The sequence below is a fragment of the Leucopleurus acutus genome, assembly GCF_964270905.1.
Source record: "Leucopleurus acutus genome assembly, contig: HAP1_SCAFFOLD_323, whole genome shotgun sequence".
In the NCBI taxonomy this organism is placed as follows: domain Eukaryota; kingdom Metazoa; phylum Chordata; class Mammalia; order Artiodactyla; family Delphinidae; genus Leucopleurus; species Leucopleurus acutus.
In genome coordinates this window covers 112,506-131,606 of record NW_028139025.1, presented here as the reverse complement: position 1 = coordinate 131,606, position 19,101 = coordinate 112,506, and the positions used below count along the sequence as shown (strand labels likewise).

At 36.3% G+C, this 19,101-nt stretch overlaps 1 pseudogene across 1 annotated transcript; it reads left to right on the top strand.

Annotated features, from left to right (window-relative positions):
* Window positions 1-389: 389 nt before the first annotated feature.
* On the top strand, window positions 390-18,899 carry LOC309978948 (receptor-interacting serine/threonine-protein kinase 2-like; annotated as a pseudogene). The gene is made up of 9 exons: window positions 390-562; window positions 5,305-5,352; window positions 5,568-5,673; window positions 8,338-8,493; window positions 8,607-8,664; window positions 8,862-8,891; window positions 16,320-16,477; window positions 17,557-17,606; window positions 18,447-18,899. The product of its transcript is annotated as a receptor-interacting serine/threonine-protein kinase 2-like (transcript).
* Window positions 18,900-19,101: the final 202 nt, after the last annotated feature.

Genomic DNA, 19,101 nt, shown 5'->3' with positions numbered 1-19,101 from the left:
GAGGCCGAGGCCGGAGCCTTGCTGGGAGGATCGCGGGCCAGTGGCCCTCATCCCCGCCTCGGCATCCGCCGCTGACGTCGCGTGAGAAGTCTGGGGAGGGAGGAGCTCCGAAAGGCGGGCTCGGGTGGCTGGCAGCGCCTGGGAGGGCCAGGTCGGAGAGAGGAAGCTCCTCCCCTGTGCGCCCCGCCGCCGCAGAGTTGACCAGTCCGCTCCGGCTCCGGATAAGCAGCGGCTTGGCGTGGGCTGCGCGGAGAATGGACGACCTCGTGACCTCATGTCCGGCAGGCTGTAGGGCCTGCCGAGCCGGCTCGCGCAGGGGGTGGAGCCGCGGGAGCGGCGGGCACTTCCGGAATCGATCGGCTGCTTGAGTGCCCGCGCCACCCGCTACCATGAACGAGCAGGCCATCTGCAGCGCCCTGCCCACCATCCCGTACCACAAGCTCGGCGACTTGCGCTACCTGAGCCGCGGCGCGTCCGGCACCGTGTCTTCTGCCCGCCACGCAGACTGCCGCGTTCGGGTGGCCGTGAAACACCTGCACATTCACACCCCGCTGCTCGACAGGTAGGGCGCCCTGGCGGCTCCACCGCGGAGCCCCGAAATCTGCGTTCCCCACCCCACTGGCTCTAACCCCCGGCAAGCGGGCTCTGAAGCCCAAGCGACGGTGACCACTTGGGATCGGCCGCACACCTCGTCACCTCTAGGCAGCCGTTCAACGCTTGGGCTAACATGGTGGGGAGAGCAGGCTTCTCTGGAGATGCAGCAATCACGCTTCTTTTCACTGCCCTCTCCTTTTTTTCTTACTCCTGGGCCTCCTTTCTCCAGACACCAAAAATCAGCAATCACAGCCCAACTCTAAACGTCCTCTTTATTGAAGTTGGGTTCTGTTTGCTTTGTTTTTCCCTTTTTTTTTTTTCTTTTTTGAAGTCGAATTCTAGGGCTGCACTGCCCAATAGGTAGCTCTTAGCCATAGGTGGCTATTAACTTTTTTTTAAAGTGGCTCTTAGAAAATTTCAAATTGTATATGTGGTTCACATTATATTTTTATTGAACAGCACTGCTGTAGAGTCTGGGACGTTTTGGTTTGGGCTTTTTGTTGTTTTTGGTTTACACATGTAGGCATGAAAGTTTAGATATCAAACTCAATTTAGTTTCTCCTCTTACCGTCACAGGGAAGGAAGACTGTCTCTAGAGGAAACTTGTATTATTTTTGCTAACAATAAACTGAAATCAGAAAGCTGTTAAATGACCAAAACTTTTGAATGTCTCTCCCATCCTGGAACAAGTTTAGTGCAATGTCCAGATTTCAAGGGAAGGCTAGATTAGTTCCTGTTTCCAGAAAAACCTTTCAACCGTATATATTAATCAGTGAGTCTAGTCACTAGTCTTGTGTATTTTCCTTCCAATAGGAATTTAACTAGGCCCTGCATTCAATTCTTAGTGAGTTAACATCCATGACTGCAACATTCTCCTCTCCTCCCCCTATATCTAAAGTGAAAATACATCATGCTAGATGCCTGATTAGCTAGAGGCTGTCAGTATCCAACAGCAGATAAATTCCTCAGCTTCAGCCCTGCTAATGGTATTGACTTTCATCTGCCTGTGGCTTTTACTTGCTCTCTTGCTATCAGGCTTGGATGGGCTAGATCTCACAGTAAGTTTGAGACACCTCTAGAAATTGTTCCCGCTTCTTGTGTACCATAATCCTGATTTCGTGATATACAGGGTATATTTACCCTGGGTCTTGAATTCTGTGGAGCAATTACTGGGAAATTATGTGTATGTAGTCAGCTTTGAAGGGTGGTGGTTGATTAGAGAGGGTAGATGTATTTTAGAATCAACTATTAAAATATGTGGAAATCTAGCACTGATGGACTCCTTAGGTATTTTAAAGGAGATTGATCCTCCCATTTTGGATGCTGCTTCTCAAGATTTTAATTTAGCTAAGTTTTGTGCCATTTGGGGCCAAGAAATGAAGGGAGTTCCCTCTCGTGCTCATTAACAATTTCATCATCTAAAATTCTTCACTAAATCGGGTAGGAAATTAATTCTGCCGTCAAAGACGCCATAAGGACCAGTGCAACACTCTGGCATTACTGCATCACATTTTTTCTTCCACTTGTTTCCTAGAATGTTAACATTAGCTGTATTTATGTAGTCTGAGCATAGGACTGGGCTCTGCAGTTGACTCACAGGGTGTCTTATGTCCTCACTTATGAAGTGGGAATAACAGATATATGTACTTCTTGGGCTCTGGTGTGGCTAATGTTTGCATTGTTCTTTGAGATCACAAAAGAAAACTAAGTTTATGTGCTGTAACATGTTCTTATTTTAGTGATTGGTGAATTATTCTCTGTAACCTGACTTTTGCCCATGAGAGGACCTTCCCCAGCAATCTCCCAACGCCTTATGAATAGGTGAGTCTGATAGGTTGTTCAAATACCTTGTGTAAACAGTGTAACTGTTTTGTAACTGAAATTTGTTATGGGTAATTTTGGTAATATGTCTGTAAAAGCTGTTTTACATTTTTTTTTTTAATATAAAAACCTAGTTTTAAACTGTGTTGGCTTTTTCTGTTTTCCCACTCATTCTTCCTGAAATCTGACTTCAAGAATTTTCCTTCTCTGATTAAGCAGTGAGTGGAAAAAACAAAGGCTTTAGCGTCCCACAATTGCAATTCAAATCTGACTCCAAATCTGCCACTTATTGTTGGCATGACCAATAGAAATTATTAATTTATGTGAGCCTTCGTGCTGTCATATATAAAGTAGGGATAATGAAACCAACTGTAGTAAAGTGGCCAACAAATAATAGGATCACAAGAGAAGGAAGAATGCATCATACTCTCCATGGGAGGGGGAATTAGTACATTAAGTATCAATAAGACATCCCCTAGCATGCCCTCTCTATAATTCTTTCTCAGAGTATCCAGGAACCTTCCCGGCAAAGGTGCTACTCAATAACTGTCTTGTTGACCTACATTTCATGAGGCAAATACAGACGTGTTTCAGCTTAGGAAATATAAATTTAATTAAAGCAGGTCTCACAAACTGGTAAAATGGGTTGCCTCACAGTTGGGATATTAAGTGGCTGAAGAGCAGGGAGAAGAAGAGAAACTCTTTTATGCATTCTTGTAATTCTTGAATTTTGAAACATGTAAGTATATTACCTCTTCAAAACATAGATGACTAAGATGTTTCTGCTTTATTTTGCTTATTGTTTGTTTTTAAAGGAGGCTTCATAGTCTGGTCTGGAATGTCTGTTGCTTTTCTTATTTCGGCAGCCATTCATCAAGAGCTTGGGTGGTTTAAGCACCAACTAATCATCATTGTTTACCTAGTAAGCTTCTCCTAGAGACAGTTCTCTTTCTATTACTGCTGCTACCAATACCAAACCATCCATGGAAAAAAATTGGTGACAAATGCAGTTCCCTTCATATATAGGTACACACACACATACGTACACACACACATACATACACACACATATACACATATATATATGTATATACCTCCCTTAGTCAATCAGGTCAATCAGTCAGCCACCAGAGCCTGGGTATTCTATTCAGCTAGTGTTTTTCTTTCTATTTACACTGCAACCTTTATAGTTTCAGACTCTCATTGCTTCACATCTTAACTAGTATTATAATCTTCTAATACCTGGCTTTCAAACTCTACCTCCTTCTGCTGATCCTACACCTTGCTGCCAAGTTAATCCTCCTAAAAGTTTGTTCCACTCCTGTCACTCCTGTGCTCAATAACCTGTAGTCACAACTCAGTGACTACCAAATCAAGTGTAAATGCTCTCACCTGGCTTTAAGGCTCTGAGATGAGGCCCTACCCTACCCTATTCACCTCACTCCCTTTACACACGCTGTTACACATCCTGATTCATATTAAACAATTTGTCATTTTCCAGATATAGCCTGTACTTTAACTTTCTTGAGTTCATTTGATACACATCTATTAGACAAATTCTGTGTGCCAGGTACTGTTCCAGATCCTGGGGAGACACAGATGAAAAAGAAAGGCAAAATCTCTCCCATCTTGGAGAGGGACCACATATCTTGGATGCCCTTTTTCCAGTGGTTGAAATTCTATCCATCCTTAAGGTACTGTTGACATCTCTCTCTAAAGGCTGTAGCAACTCCCTTAGCCCAGATTTACTAGTTCTCTGAGCTCCCTATATTTATTTATTTATTTGCTTGCTTATTTACTTGTTTTTGATGGCGCTTATCATATTCTGCCTTATATTTTAAGTATTTGGTTTTCTTTTTTTGCTTTTCTTATTTTTTAACTTTATTGAGGAATAATTGACAAATATAATCGTATATATTTAAAGTGCAAAACATGATTATTTGCTATACATATACATCATCATGTAATAATTACCAATATCAATATAATTAACACATCCAAAGACATACAAGTGACCAATAGGTATATGAAAAGGTGCTCAACATCACTAATCATTGGAGAAGTGTAAATCAAGACCACAGTGAGTACTTATTTTTCTTAAAAAGATTTCTTAAAAAGATTTCTTATTTTCTTAAAAAAGATTTCTTAAAAAGATTTCTGGACAGTTTGAGGTCATAGACTATGTGTTTTGTTTTTTGGTTTTTTTAAACTTACTAGTCTCCATAATGCTGAGCACAGTTCTTTATTCATAATAAATGTTCAATATTTATTTGTTTTATGAATGAAAAATCAAATGAACCTGGGATCCAGAGTTAGCCCAGGGATCCATTCTAAGCATTTACCTGTTCTCAGTGTCCTTTTCCTGTGTTCCAGTATATAATTTCTAAGCATTATTGACCCTTATGCAACTATTATCATCTAGTCATTAAAATCTACAACATTTAAGTGTTTTAATATTCAGGATATTTAGAAAATTTTTACATGGTATGCAGCCATAAAATTTAATATAATAGTCTAATCAAATTTGATCATTTTAATACAACATAAACTTAACGTAATTAGTTCAAGCACCTATCATTCTAATATAGACTTTATAAACTTAAACATGGTATTCTTTCCCTTTCCTGAGAAGAGTACAATAATCATCTGTATGTAGCACTTTTTTCTGTCAGTGGCTTATACAGGTATTTTGGTCTCTAAACAGACCTATGGAATATATAGGGTAGATATTATCCCAACTTTAAACACGAAGAAACTAAGAGAAGCTGCATAATTTACATGAGGTCAAAAGCTAATGAATGAAAAAATCCAGGATTAATTAATATTTATGGGCTTGATAATTATGTATTTTTCCTTACTTTGAAATAATTATACATTTTCTTTCTTTAGTGAAAGAAATGATGTCTTAAGAGAAGCTGAAATTTTACACAAAGCTAGATTTAGGGGCTTCCCTGGTGGCGCAGTGGTTGAGAGTCCGCCTGCCGATGCGGGGGACGCGGGTTCGTGCCCCGGTCCGGGAGGATCCCGCATGCCGCGGAGCGGCTGGGCCCGTGAGCCATGGCCGCTGAGCCTGCGCGTCCGGAGCCTGTGCTCCGCAACGGGAGAGGCCACAGCAGTGAGAGGCCCGCGTACTGCAAAAAAAAAAAAGCTAGATTTAGTTACAGTCTTCCAATTTTGGGAGTTTGCAATGAGCCTGAATTTTGGGGAATAGTTACTGAATACATGCCAAATGGGTCATTAAATGAACTCCTACATAGGGTAAGTATTATACATTTTCAGTCGTTATAATTCTGTTATTCAACCTATATAGTACTTTCGTTTTACAAATGATCAGATTATTTAGGGATATATAGATGAATCAAAATAAGAATAATGAAAAACTTCACCATTTATGGCTTCTTTTGTGTTGTTAAAAATACTGTGGGGCTTCCCTGGTGGCACAGTGGTTGAGAGTCCGCCTGCGGATGCAGGGGACATGGGTTCGTGCCCCGGTCCGGGAGGATCCCACATGCCGCGGAGCGGCTGGGCCCGTGAGCCATGGCCGCTGAGCCTGCGCGTCTGGAGCCTGTGCTCCGCAACGGGAGAGGCCGCAACGGTGAAAGGCCCGCAAAAAAAAAGGTACCGCAAAAAAAAAAAAAAAAAAAAAAAAAAAAAAAATACTGTGGAGTCAGAGCCTGCATTCTAAGTGACCTAGATTATTTTGCTTAGGTTACTGTTCCTGAGGTTTACATTGAATTCGAATATCCACATGTATATATATGTAAGAGAGGAACAGGAGAGAGAAAAGATAAACTCGGCACACCATACAATTTATTGTTAGTTTAAGCCAGATTTCATTTTATGTTAAAGACAATGTAGGGTTCAAATTAAATGTTAATAATACCAGTTCATAAAGTTCTGAATTAATAGACCAAATAAATCTGAGTATCAAATACATGAGCTTTTCCAATAATAGACAATGGCATGAGCCATGTACCTTTTTCCCAAGGTATCAGTTATCTGGCTTTAATTGTGAATCCCATCAGTAAACAAATATGGCCCGGTTGTGGGGGGTGTCCTCATTCTCAAAATATGTGTATCCATCTATCGTTGTTTGCTTGCTCTCATATTACTAAGATTATCTCTAGCCTGCAGTTTCTGTCAAGAAATATTTTTAAAGAACTCGGTCTCTTTTGTGAGGGGTGCTTTAGTTAAAACTGAGTAGTAACATAATCTGTAAAATCTAGTCACTGAACACTCCTAAATTCTGATACATCATAGTGATCTATAAGCAAACAAGAGAGAATGGGTGCCACTGTCACCACTCATGGAGTGACTTCTTCTTTATTTCGGGATACAACACATTCTGTTTGTGACAGGACCATCTGAAACAAGGGCAGAGTAAAGTAACTAGTGTCAGTGTATAAGATTTGTGTAACCAACACAGCAAGTAAGATACAAATACTAATTAAACACAGTTTCCTTTTGTTAAATGAGTATAAGCATAAATTCTAATGTTGTCTTCCCATACCCCAGCACCACAGTAGATGCTCTGGTACCCAAATTTGGAGCCCATTAGAAATTCTAGAGCCTCCTACAGGGGGATTGCTGACTCCTGGAAGGAATCATAAAATACATAGTGAGCACTCATCTACCTTCCTCTCCATGATCAAAAGCTTCCATATAGCACTATACTGCAGAGAGGCCTTGTTACTTCTTTAAACTATATAATTTTCAGAAAAAGTTACCTTTTTAAAGATTAAAAGATTCAGTTACTCAAGGGGATGGGAATCTGTGTAAACAAGAGGAAGTAATGTTGAACATTTGTGTTTTGTGTTTCTTTTGGTGTCCTGTATTATTAGGTCAGGATTTATCTTGAAGCACGTTCCCCCAACCTCACAAAAGATTGATGAAAAAAATCAAAATACTATGTAAAGACAAGTATTTTGAGCCACTCCCCTGCCAAGTTAGTTAATCAATGAACTATAAGCTGACCCATCTGCAGAAAAAAAATTCTTAAGAACAGTTTTGAGCTCAGTGGAAGCATACTTTTTCATATTATTTAGTAAAATGTACCCAGTGGCATGGTCCCTGATGATTCATGGTTGGATATTCCCAAATTATCTAATTTTTCTGAGTATGTTCATTCTCCTGGGAAGCTGTATTAACTTTTATGTTCAGAAAACATTTAAGAAAGTTCAGATGACTGTCACTTGTAAGTACCAGGAAATAGAAAACATTACATTTTTAATGTTTCTATGTTATATATACTTAGAAATGAAGATGATTTTTGTCTCCTTCACAAAAGCAAAACTCCCAAATGCTAATTTTTCAAGCTGAAATGCAAGTAAATATATGATTTAAAAATATGAAGTATTAATGCTTAGTAAGTAAATATATTATGGTCATAATTTTAATTGATGCAGTGGTTATCATCGTAATCAAGTATGGTTTTATATTAATAGGAGATTTAAAATATAAATTTTGAATAGAAACAAATTGTGTGTGTGTGTGTGTGTGTGTGTGTGTGTGTGTGTGTGTGTGTACATTCATGGGCACAAGTTATTTGATAAGAAGCCATAGAATGGGAAGATGGGTATGAGTATAAATATATGTCTGGGTATTATACAGATAAAAAAATAATTTAAAACTGTCTCAACTGAAGAAAGACCCCATACCATGTAGTTGCATTACCAGTATAAACTAAAAGGAAATATCAGTACTGTAAAGTCATTATTTTCTCTAATAATTGAGGAAAGTAAGATACAAGGATGTTAAATAATGTCAAATTGATAATATAACAAAATGAGTATTTTTTGCCCTGAATTTAGTTATACCAGATATTTAGTTTAATACTATATTTCCTCATGGAATATTTCATTTTCTAAGTGGAAATAAATTTGGCCACTAATTTTAGTTTTGTTTCTTTCCACATATATGAAGAAAAATGAATATCCTGATGTTCCTTGGCCATTAAGATTTCGTATTCTGCATGAAATTGCACTAGGTGTAAATTACCTGCACAATATGAATCCTCCTCTACTTCATCATGACCTGAAGACTCAGAATATCTTATTGGATAATGAATTTCACGTTAAGGTAGTTACTTTTTTTTAAAAAAAGCTTATCTGCATCCTTGTGTTTAATAGTTTTAAAGACTTTTTAGTTATTTCTTCTATCTTACCAATTTAATATCTCTGCCTTTTCCATAGCCCCTAATTCAGTGCCACTTCTTCGTGCTGCAGTGAGTTAGTTATTCCTAGACTACAGACATTGGTAAAATTATGGTTCAAAATACAGTCATTCTGTTCTTAATTTAAATTGTCAATTATACCTTTGTTAACTTTTCATTTTGAAATTATTATAGATTCATAGATGGTTGCAAAGATAATACAAAGGAGTCCCATGTACCCTTCACCCAATTTCTGCCAGTGGTTACATCACATATAATTATAGTACTATTTCAGGACCAGGAATTTGGCATTGGTACAATGCATGTATATAGTTCTGTATCACTTTATCATGTGTAAATTTGTGTAACCACCACAGCAATCAAGATATAACACTACTCTGTCACAAGAAAGATATCACTTATGCTACCCCTTTATAGTCATACCTTCTCCCCTCCATCATACCTAACTACTGTCAACCACTAACCTGTCTTCCATCTCTGTAATTTTGTCATTTCGAGAATACTATATGAATGGAATCATACAGTGTGTGATATTGTGAGACTGCTTTGTTCACTTAGCATAATGCCTTTGAGATCCATTTAAGTTGTTGCTTGTGTCAACAGTTGGTTCCTTTTTCACTGGTGAATAGTATTCCATGGTATGGGTGTACAAAAGTTGTTTAACCATTCAGCTGTTGAGAGATATTTTGGTTATTTTTAGTCTTTGGCAATTACAATAAAGCTCCTATGAACAGTCCTGTGCAACTTTTTGAACAAATGTAAGTTTTCATTCCTCCTAGATGAATGCCCAAGAGTGTAACTGCTTGGTCATATGGTAAGCATATGTTTAGCTTTTTAAGAAACTACCTAGCTACTTGCCACAGTGGCTGTACCGTCGTATATTCCACCAGCAATGTATGAAAGACCCAGCTTTTCTGCACCCTCACCAGCATTTGGTATTATCATAGTTTTTTATTCTAGCATTCTAATAGATGTATAGTGATATAGCACCATGGTCTTAATTTTCATTTACCTATAATGTTGAATATTGTTATTTATTTATTTGCCATCTCTATATCCTTTTCAGTGAAACATCTCTTCATATCTTAAGACCATTTTCTACTTGGATTCTTTGCTTTTATACTATTGGGTTTTAAGAGTTCTGTATATTTTTTAGATATAAGTCCTTAATCAGATATGTAGTTTGCAAAAATTTTCTGCCAATCCAAAGTTTGTTCTTTTCCTCCTTTTAACAGGGTCTTTCACCGAGCAAAAGTTGTAATCTATTTCTTTTATGATCATGCTTTTGCTGTCATGTCTAAGCACTCTTCACGAAGCCACAGGTATTGCAGATTTACTTCTATGTTATCTTCTAAAAGTTCCATAGATTTATGTTTTACATTTAAATCTGTGATCTGTTTTGAATGAATTTTTTGCATAAAGCATAAGATTTAGATACCTAAAGGCACCAGAGCAGTAGTGATTTCAGTTACCCTATATGTAACTGATGACAGCAAATAAAAAGTAGTTGCTGAGAAATTAATACTAAATGTAACTCACTTTATTTTTACATAGTATTTTGCTGCACTTCAAATAATATACATAATTGAAGATTATTATAAGTATCCAAAAATGTTCAAATAAGTAATAAGGAAGTTGGAACAATAGAAAAATAAATATAAAAAGTGTGAGAAAAGTTAAGTGAAAAAATAAACCTTTATTGAAGGCACTCCCTCTGCCTAGAATAAAATGGAAGGAAAAGGAAGAGAGAAGCAAGCTGCTGCCTCAATACTACTTAAAAAAAAGAGACAAATCTATTCCATCAGTTATAGAACCATACAGGTAGAAGTGACCTATTCTAGTCCCCTAATCAGCTAGTCCTCTGAATCCTCACTACAACAATCCCTCATCTCCCAAGGCAGTTACCCTGTGACAAGAGAGTGTTTAAGCTCCGTAACTGAATGACTGTGACTTTTTTTTATACGATCAGTCAAAACTCCTTCTCTGTTGCTTCCACTCATCGGTCCTAGTGATAAAGTGAGTTCAAAGTCCAATTTTATTTCCACCTGACAGTGCTTCTGAGATTTGAAGTTAGCTATAATCCCCTTACTTCTCACATACACTTTTCCCTTATACACATCTTTAGTTTCTTCAGCCAATTTCCTTATTACATAGGTTTTAATCCCGGGTGCTATCTAGATGCATCTGTGTTTAAATCTCTCTTAAATTTTGATCCTCAAAACTAATCCAAATACCCATATATACCTAACACAAGTTTGTGTGGCCAACACATTAGTGAGGTCAAACAAACCAAAATGTCAGAGTTTGGAGCAGAGAAAGGTTTATTGCAGGGCCAAGCAAGGAGAAGAGGTAGCTCATGCTGAAAAAACCCTAACTACCCAAAGGGTTTCAGCAAAGCATTTTTAAAGGCAAGGTGAGGAAGGGACACACCTTGGGTATGTGGTCAGCTCTTGCACAAATTCTCTGATTGGTTGATGGTGGTCATTCCTTAGGTGCTAGAAGGTCTGGGGATTACATGCCCATGATCATCAAGTAGTTAATTTCTTCCATTTGTTGGTGGTTTTAGCATCTGAAAAACTCAGGAAATAGGCATCAGATACTATTATCTAGGTACTTTAGAGAGGAGCTAAAGCAGTAGATATGTGGGGGGAGGTCTGTCCCAGGAAGGCCTCATAGGGTCCTGGTCAGTTACACCCTTGATGTGGTGTGATAAATGTAGAATCGTCCTTAAATACTTTACTTCGTATTCATAGTTCCTCACTAATTCGTCTTTTGGGGGGCAGTCCTATAACAACATTCAAGTTGGGCTCAGTGTCAACAAAAAACACTGAGAGGTTTTCTTTCTTTCTTTTTTTTTAATGTATTGTTACTTAAGTCATGTCTCCTTGTCATGTACTTCACAGGATATTTTCTGGACATCATCAAAGTTTATCTTGTTAGATTTGGGTGATAACTTCAGCTCTTAAGACCTTTTTGAATGTTTTTTCTGTAGTCCAAGGATTTTTAACTTTGTCCTCCAGCTTTGTGTCATCTTCAAATTTAATTAGCTGCTTTTTTGTATCTTCAAGTCATGATTAACTATTAAGCAGTACAGAGCTCAAATCAGAGCTACACAACATGGTCTGAAAACCTCCTTTCAGGTCAATATCAATCCTTCTATTAATTAGGGCTTTTGGAGAATAAGCATTCATTTTGTTTGGAATACTCCTAAAAGAGCTGTTATACAGCCCATATTTCTCCATTTTTTTCCATTAGAATATTACAAAAGTCCTTGCTTGACTGCTTTCCGAGGTGTCCTTGTTACCAAGTCCAAGTTCATACTGCTCACTGCAGGACAGGGCCAGTAAATCAACAGACGAGGTGTTGGGGCAAGGAATAGCAACTTTATTCAGAAAGCCGGTAGACCAAGAAGATGGTGGACTAGTGTCCCAAAGAACCACCTTACCCCAGCTAGAATTCAGACTAAAAGGGGAGAGGGTGTGGTTGGTTGTTGCAAATTTCTTGGACTCCTTTGTTCTTGCAGCAGTCCATGTAGGTCAGATCTTGATGTTCCTGTAAACGTCCAACAAGACAAATGTAATTGTCTGTTCTGTAACTTTTTATCTCTGTATGAATAGAAAAGTGTTATACCCTTAAAGGTCAGAGCCTTGAGAATGGGCTGTCTTGTATATTTCAGGCTATAGGCAACATTCTTAACTTGTAGCAAAAGCAATAGAATACGAAGGTTAAAGTAAAAGAAACAGATCCAATATGGAGTCAGATTTGTTCTTCCTTGTTACATACTCATGACTTACTCCCTTTCCTTTTCTTCCTCATTATCAGAGTGGCTTTCCCTGACAACCCGCCTAGTTCCTCTGTATCCTCATACCTTGATTAATGCTTCTCCATAGTATTTTTCACCATCTTACAAAACATTTTTTATTAATATGTTTATTGACCGTCTTCCCCAGTTATAATATAATAAGCTTCACAAAGACTAAAATGTAGTCTGTTTTATTCACTGCCACCTGCTTAGCATATGCCGTATAGAAGCATTCAATAAGTAGTTGTTGAATGAACAAATGAATGAATTCCAGATCCTCTATATATACCCGATAGGTCTGATAATTTAATAGTCAAGGATATTATTAAAGTACCTCAGAATGTTTTATAATATACAAACTGTTTTAACGTTTACTCTTTGACAGTAGTCCTACTGACAAAAAAGGAAATGAAGTCTGTCATTCCTTTATTAAGTATTTGTGGAGCAACAGTGTTGTGCTAGACATCCCAAGTACTTGGGATATGTCGCATGAGGTCTGAAATTGATCACTGGGCTAATATAATTTTTCATTAGTTCTTTCTGGCTCTTTTATCAATTACTCATAAAGTAACCCTTTCATTACATTTTTAAACCTGGGATTAAGGGTAGTCTCTGCCAATATATAGATTTGCAAAATCAATATTATTTTCCCTTTTTAAAAATCAGAATGACATCTGCTTTTCTCGTATCCTGTAATACCTCTCCATCACCATGGAGGTATTTGCAAGTATTCTAACTAAACCTGAAATATATGTAAAATGACCTGAGATTTGTCCTTTATAAACTTTTCAACCTCCTTGGACTTTATTTTCTTCATCTCAGTCCAGAAACTATTCTTGATACAGGAAACAGAAGCAAAGTAATAGGTGATGATGATCCCTACTTTCTCTTTTTCATTGATCAGTAGGGTAGCCATGGTCTTTCTTTGAAATAAATAGAATTTAAAATAGTTTGGCTTTGTGTGTTTTTTTAACTTTTATTAGCTTTAACACATATAAAACTGTGACCTAATACTATTCTTATAAATTATGATACTCTTTTATATGCATCCTGTGTGTCTCTACTTTTTATTTTATAAATGTCCCTTAAAAGTCAAAGTTTATCAGTGACTCATGAAAAAGTAACAGTTACCTGATCTACCTATCTTCTTGGAAGGGCCTTTAAATGAAGTGCAAAAAATCTTTTAAAATACTTAATGAAATTAAATGGAAACACACCTTGCTACAGTTTTTTGAAGTAAATTTTTATACTGGAATGCTAACCAGAAGCATAGTATCTAAAAGAAAAATATACTACCAATTAAGATCAACCAGGACTTTTCTACTTTAAAAAGAATACATTCAATTTGTTTATCTGCTGGTCAGTATCAATTAGTGCACCTTAAATACAAATGAACCTGTGGTAGGCTTATTTGAAATAAATGTTTATATGTACCATGTTTGATTTCTCAGCTATTCTGTCCATCATGTGTGGAACTTCTAAGAATACTTAAAGTTATTCCTCATAGCTTCTTACTGATAACTTTATAAATTTACAGACATAGATAGTATTATATAAATGAAAATAGCTATTCTGGTAGGGTAATAAGATTATGGATGATTTTTATGAATAGTGTGTTTTAATTTCCTCTAGTTTTTTAATCTTTTTTTAAATTGAAGTATAGTTGATTTACAATATTATGTTAGTTTCAGGTGTACAGCAAAGTGATTCAGTTTTATATATTTTTCAGATTATTTTCCTTTATAGGTTATTTTGAGATACTAAATATAGTTTCCTGTGCTAATACAGTAAATTCTTGTTGCTTTTATCATCTTTTTTAGCTAAAAAGAACCTTTACCTTTGAAATGCATGTTAAGATCTTGTATAGAATAGAAAAGTTCCTATCCTCTGTCTTCATTGCTGAATGATACCAGGACCCTCAAGAAATCATGGAACTTGTATTCCTCTCATCATATTCTTCACTTTTTTTGCTTCTCTGGAAGATCCTGGTGTTTGTAATAGAGAAGGGGGACAAATATGGTTCCATGTGAAAGCCAAACTAAATTAGCTGATAAAGGGAATTCTGATTAAGTTTTCTAGGTGAGATTTAAGAACATAGATGACCTTAGGTGAAGTGAAAGGAGCACATAAGGAAGCAAGCTCAGAATACATTTTCTCCAGCACTGTATTCAAACCAGTATTTAGCCCAGTAGTTTGCAATTTGTGGGTCAGGTATAAGATGGACCACATCCCAGTTTTTGTGTTTTTTTTTTTTTAACATTTCTCACTGTGGCACAGAAATAAACTTTGCTTCTCATAGTGATGCTTATTATCCTAGCAGATGTGCAGCTGGAGTACTGTTTTTGCTTTTAGAGAATGAGTGGGAGGAATAAGAGTTTGTAGTGGCAAGTAGAAGTAAGTAGGATATACGGTGCCCCAGAGTCTTAATACCACCTCAAAGTGTATTAAAGGCCCAGAAACTATGTACTGTGCTTATTAGTATTGTATGAATAAGAGCAATCTTTAGAGGCTTATTCCCATGTACAAAACATTAATAATACTAATACACAGGGGTCATTTACTACGTGTCAGATACTGTTCTGAGTCCTTCACTTAGAATAACTAGTTTAATATCCTCAGTACAACCCTGTGTTATGTTATTATCCCCAGTTTAAAGATGGGTAATCTGAGGCACAGAGAAATTAGAAAACTTGTCCAAGGTTGCACAGCTAATTAAGGGGTAGAAGTGGAATGTAAATCTAAGTAATCAAGGCTCTAGAACCCATGTTCCAGAACACATATTATATTGCCTTTAGAAATCAATCCAGCTTATCTTCATGTAGTGGCACCATGTTTCCTCTTGGTCTTTTCTAATTATTTTTCTTAGACTTACCCTTTTATTATGATACTGTATGAAAGATTCATATAGGCTACCCCCTCCCTTTTTGGAGTGGGGCCATAATTTTTTTAATCTCAAATTCATCTAAACACTAAATAACTTATTTCTTCTCTTAAAGCTAGTGAACATTTTAAGAGTTAAATGATTGAACCACAAATGGTGTGCTGGATAGAGCTCATTCCACTCTGTTGACTCCTAAATTGTGCCTTGTGAAGATCTAAGTGATTTAAATTAAATGTCTTCAGAGTTTTCCTATACTCTTTTGTTCACTAAATATTGTTTCTGTTCTTACATTTTTGTCTCCCTTTAAAAAAAAAACATTGGAACGTTTTAGATACTTAGTTATAAGATATTGTGTATTGATAGTATCTGCACAAAATTTACAAGTGAAGTAAAACTGTAAAGGACATATCAAAAGTACAGAATGTTTGTCACTGATAATGCTTTAGGCACTCCTTGTCATGGACATAAATATGTTTTATATGCTAACTATACTATTGTTAACAGATATTCTTTTAGTGGTAGGCATAAATCATATAATAATGAGTTATACTATATTGGAATTTTACTTATTTCCAACTTTAAGGATACTATTTTTAGCACATTATAAATAAGAACATATAAACCTGAGTTGTAAACAATACCCAGTGACAATCGTATTAGATATGACTAGTTTAGCAGTTTTGTGAGGTATAGGTAAATTTTGAAAGCACATGATATAAAGCTACTTGTCACAAAAAGTGAAGTGTATATACTCATTCAGAATAAAAGGCAAAAATACTCCTGTTTAAGTTTTCAAAACTTAGTCTCTTTTAAAATTTGTAATATTATGCTGAACTTCAAGTCAGTTTATATTGCTTTTAGAGTTGTTGGGTTCAGCACTATGGAATCCAATTTGTTAAGAAACTAATAGACTATTATAGAAATACAATATTAATATATATAGCATTTACTCTGGTCTCATGTCTAAATATAATAAATATAAACAAAAACAATTCTTGAACTTTTTTAAAGAGAAAATTTAAAAATTCAATTACTCTTTTCCCTTCCAGATTGCAGATCTTGGCTTATCAAAATGGCGCATGATGTCCCTCTCACAATCACAAAGTAGTAAATCTGCACCAGAAGGAGGGACAATTATCTATATGCCACCTGAAAACTATGAACCTGGACAAAAATCAAGGGCTACTATCAAGCATGATATATACAGGTACAGCATGTTACTTTTGCTCAGAGTTAACCTTGTCTAAAAAACAAGATTAATCAATCCGAATTTTGAAGCTACATTTTAAAAGTATGATTTTTATGCTTCTCTCATAAGTGTGGTGAAAATAAATTAGAGACAGTGGTTAATGTTTTTCATATTAAAGATGCCTTGCTTTGGGAGTTCCCTGGTGGCCTAGTGGTTAGGATCCTGGTTTTCACTGCCGTGGCCCAGATTCAGTCCCTGGTCAGGGAACTAAGATCCCACAAGCTGTGTGGTGCAGCCAAAAAAAAAAAATTAAAAATTAAAAACGTGAAAATAAAGATGCCTTACTTTTTTTTTTTAATATTTATTTACTTATTTATTTGGTTGCAGCGGTGGGCTCCTTAGTTGCGGCACATGGGCTCCTGGGTTGCAGCATGCAGGCTCCTTAGTTGCAGAATGTATGTGGGATCTGGTTCTCTGACCAGGGATCAAACTCGGACCCCCTGCATTGGGAGCATGGAGTCTTAACCACTGCGCCACCAGGGAAGTCCTGATGCCTCGCCTTAAGCTACTTTTACATCCTTAAAAATTATTAAAGCATATCTTGTTGTCCTATCAATTTATAATATTCAAGGGTTTTTATCATATGTGACCTTGATAGGGGGAGGGAAACAGTGCAATTAACATTTAACACTACCAAAAGAGACAGTACTTACACCAGAAAAAGAGTCAATAGAATAGGGCTACATGAGACAGCCTTTTTTATTGCTCTTTATTTTGTGTGAATAATAGAATCATGTAATTAAAGGGCATAGCTTATCTAGGTGTTAAAGAATCATCCACAAGTTATCCTTGCCTATAACTTCAAGTTCTTATGACAGTAATTTCCTAATTTTTCAAATTGAATTAATTCCCTTTCAAAACAAAACTGTATATGAATATTCATCATCTTGGTTCTATATAGTGATTCTTTAAGCAGCATTTCACTACATTATTACTTTAAAAAATGGTATCTCACAGTCAGCTTTTAAAATCAGTACCATTTTAGTTTATTATGAATAGTTTATAAAGTACTATATGTATATTTTTATCTTAAACAGCTATGCAGTTATCACATGGGAAGTCTTATCTAGAAAACAGCCTTTTGAAGGTAAGTGTACTTTGACTTCCTTATTCTAGGTGACATCATATTGGTAAGTCATACTCAGAACTATCTGAATAAAGATCACTTATTTTAAAGCTGCCTAACAGTCATTTTGTGGAAAACACACTAGAAAAACAACAATTTGTCATTGTGAATCCACTGTATGATGGAAAGTACTGGATTAAGGATCAGAAAAATGTGTAGATTCTTCTTGTTCTGATAGTAATTAACTCTATTATAAGCCACTAAATCTCTTAAGTCCTCATTTTTTTTATCTGCAAACTAAGAATTTTGAATTCTTATTTCTAAGATTCATTCCAGCTATAAAATCGTTTGTATGAAAATTTAACTAGTGCTTCTTCTAAAGACCAGCAAATACTGAAGAATACTTTTAAAATTTTCTGATAATATTGTCTCTTTCTTTATTTTGAGGTTCATTTAGGTCAGTTTGCTGTGTAACAACCTCAGAATCTCAGTAGTTTACAAACTAAACATTTATTTTTCATTCACATTGGGTTATTAGTTGCTGTGGCCCTTCTTGGCTCTGCTAGGTTCTGCTCAGCTCTGCTGAGCTCTGTTTTACTCTGCTCTCTTCATACTCCATTGGCCAAATCAAATCACATGGCCAAGCCCAGAATTAAAGAGGTGAAGATATAAACTCCTCCCACGAGAGGCAGCAAGTCTGGCAATAGCTGGGATCTAAATATTCCTTTGACAGAAAGGGAAGTAATGAATTATTCCTAAGATTTTAAGATTCCCTCATGTTCATTTGGTTGGCTTTAGAATGTATTTAATATATTAAATCATAATATATTTCTAATGAATGAAATATATTTGTTTTGACAGAAGTCACCAATCCTTTGCAGATTATGTATAGTGTGTCACAAGGACATCGACCTGACACTAATGAAGAAAGTTTGCCATTTGATATACCTCATCGAGCACTTATGATCTCTCTAATAGAAAGTGGATGGGCACAAAATCCAGATAAAAGACCGTCTTTCTTAAGTTAGTGTACAGTTTTAATCTGGGCCTTTTGAATTACAAAAATAACAAATACGCTGTAAATAAAATATTCCTTGAACAACTACGAAAGTTAGCTGACAAGCTCAAAGTTTTTTTTTTCTAATTCAAAGTTGTTTTTATTTTATGAGATGAGATTGAAGTGGTAAGGAGAGGCTGTTGACTATCATCATAAAAAGGTTAGAAATTTATTCCAAGTACAATGGAAAGCCATTAAAGTGAGTTTTTCAGGGAAATAACATGATTAAATTTAAGTTTAGGAGATATCACTCACTGCTATGTATAAAATTGATTGGAGAAGGGCCAGAGTAGAATTTCCAGACCAATCCTGGAGATCAAAAAATCAGATAGAATTAAGATTTATTTCGAAGTAGAATGAATCATCACCTAAATGTAAACATAGAAGAAAATCTTCATGATCTTGGGTTAAGCAAAGAGCTCTTATATATGACATCAGAAACAAGACCTATTAAAAAAA